The following is a 2,674-nucleotide window of genomic DNA, read 5'->3' as shown; positions in this document are numbered from 1 at the left end:
GACTCAAACAAGGCCTTAAATTGTGTGTTCCCGAATGCCTCAAGTACTTAGAACAGAGTGTCTGATGATCCTATCTGAATTGAGTCATGTGCCATGTGTGAGTGAGGCTTTTTGTATTCTGTGTTAACATTCAATGCCTAGAACTTGCCATGTGTGTGTACAAAGCGAAACGGTAGCCTCGTTTGGTCTGGAAAGTGATATAGGCATTTCTTTGCTTAACCTTTCTGTGTATGCTTGTTCCCACCCAATTGTGTATACCCTAGTTAACCCCGTTGAGCCTTTAAGCCTGTTTTCTTTGATAACCACATTACAAGCCTAACTTGAGTTTAAATAGCCTATCTTGTTGAACTATATCACCTCTTAGAAGCACTCAAAGTGTAATGGATATGGAAAAAATATAAGTGTGAGGTGGTTAGTTGGGCTGTTAAGTGAAATTAAGGGGACATGAAAAAAAAAAGGTGCACTGGTTGATAAACAATATTAAAGGCCACCAAAAAAAATAGAAAAAAGAAGTTTCAAATTGGTGGTAGCTGTTAAAAGAAAAAGTGTGCTTAGTGGTGAACACAATAATGTAATGGTAGAATGAAGGCGTGACAAAGTTAAGAGCTTAAAAGTACACAATGTAGTGGAGTGCTTAGGGAGGTGTAGTCACTATACCTAGATGTATCCTACCCGTCCAGCAGCCAACATTATAACCAAATAAAGTCCTATTTGATTCTAGACCGAATGAGCTCGCTTAGTTGAGTATTACACTACGGGCAAGCCTATGATGTGTTGTTTGTGGCATAAGAATTTATTTCTAAGGGTGAGTGAAATGTTGTATTCGAGTTCCTCAGTGTGTGGTTTGTAAACTATATAAGTCTATTTTGTAGTGAGTAGGCACATGATTCATGAAGGAAAGGTAAGTCTGGACCTCTGACTGAGAGTAGGAGAGCTGTTTAGGGGTATTGCGTGGCTAGAAAGGAGTCCACTCTTGAGGCGAGGAGGTTGTGCTGAAGTAGTCTATCCATGTGAACTATTCTTGGTATAAGGAGTAGGGAAGTGACCCAATGACGATTAGGCCTATAGAGTGTGGTTTGTTGCTAGAGGACTAGCAACGTTTTAAGTGTGAGTTGTTGATAGTAGGCTATATAGACGCTATTTACACTCCAAATGTACCATACTTTATTGTTGTTTTAAATGCAAAATGATAACAAAATACTCTAATTGGTGTTCTTTTGCTTTGCAGGAACTAATCCAAGTTAGTTAGAGACTATGGAGTGTTTTGGAGTCAATAATGTGAATATAAGGCCAATAAAGAAGAACCCAAACGAAAATAAGCAAGAAAGAGGCAAATGATGACTGAATAAGAGGCCACCGCGACCGCGGTAGGCCAAACGAGCGAGGCAGAATAGATGCACTTCACCCCGGTCGCACCGCGGTCAACTGTGTAATCGCCTAGAAATTTGGGGACTAAAGTGTAAATCGGGGAAAACTTATCCTAACCCTTTATAAACTCAACAAACTCGCCCAAGCAAAGGCTAAACTTGTTTTTTAGACTGAATTGGATGCAAGAACAATTGTGAGAAGAGCAATCAACCATTAGAGTTTTTCAATCTTCTCTTTGTTATCTTTATTTGCACATTATGAATACTTTTGTGATTTTATCTTATTTTGCTATGAGTAGCTAATTATTTAGTCTAGGGTTTGATGAAATCTGTTGATGGATGAACTTCGTGTTATGTTAATATAGTTTGCCCAGTTTAATCTCTATTTGTTCAACTACGTTCTTGTTGTAGTTAATTGATAGGATCCTTAATTAGTTGTGCCTATTTAGTATGTATTACTCGGGAGAGAGTGCATATTTAGGTAATTGTTGAACAACACCACTCCCAAAGTATATGAGGAATCAATAACCGAGGGTTCAAAGGCGGGATTAGGGATAACAAAACCTTGGGTGTGATCTAAAATGAGCTGTAATAAAAGCCAGGTAGCGTAACTCGGGAGAGTGTGTCTAGTAAATTGTCGTAATTACTCGGGAGAGATTTACGGTAGTAAGAGTGCTCATGATCGATAGAGACGATTATGCAAATCTATATGAAACACAACAGGAAGGGATTCCATCAATAGGGAAAATCACAACCTTAGATCCTTCTCTTAATTGTCTACAACTCACCATAGTTAGTTTTACTTTACTTAATTTTGTTCAGTTATAGTTAGTAAAAATATCACCAATTGTTATGCAAAATATTTGGGAAGTTGATTACGAAGAATTTAGTGAGTTTAACAGGAGTAATTGATAGGTTAATTCCCTGTGAATTTGACTCTGGGCTAAATACTCATATTATATTTGTAACGTCCGCTTGTCCTTTTTATAATACATAGTTGGGCATGATCAACCGCCTTATAGTTTAACTGAACACACGCTACCACCAAAGATTGTGGTGGGCGATAAACATCCTTCCATCTCATTTTGGGCTATGAGAATTGAGTCGCCCTGATAATGAGCTTTTTAAATCCTAAAATTGAACTTTCCAACTTGAATTCGGTAAAGTCAAGCCCCAAGTGTATACAAACATCAAATAAGGAAAAAAAGGGATTTTTTTTTTCACTTTTAGTTCGTGCCCCAAACTATTTATAACCGATAGCTGAAAAGATATATAAAATTTATAAACTTTTTATATATAAATAGAAT

The sequence above is a fragment of the Nicotiana attenuata genome, chromosome 11, assembly GCF_001879085.1.
Source record: "Nicotiana attenuata strain UT chromosome 11, NIATTr2, whole genome shotgun sequence".
NCBI classification, from domain to species: Eukaryota; Viridiplantae; Streptophyta; class Magnoliopsida; order Solanales; family Solanaceae; genus Nicotiana; species Nicotiana attenuata.
This window is presented reverse-complemented; position numbering follows the sequence as displayed.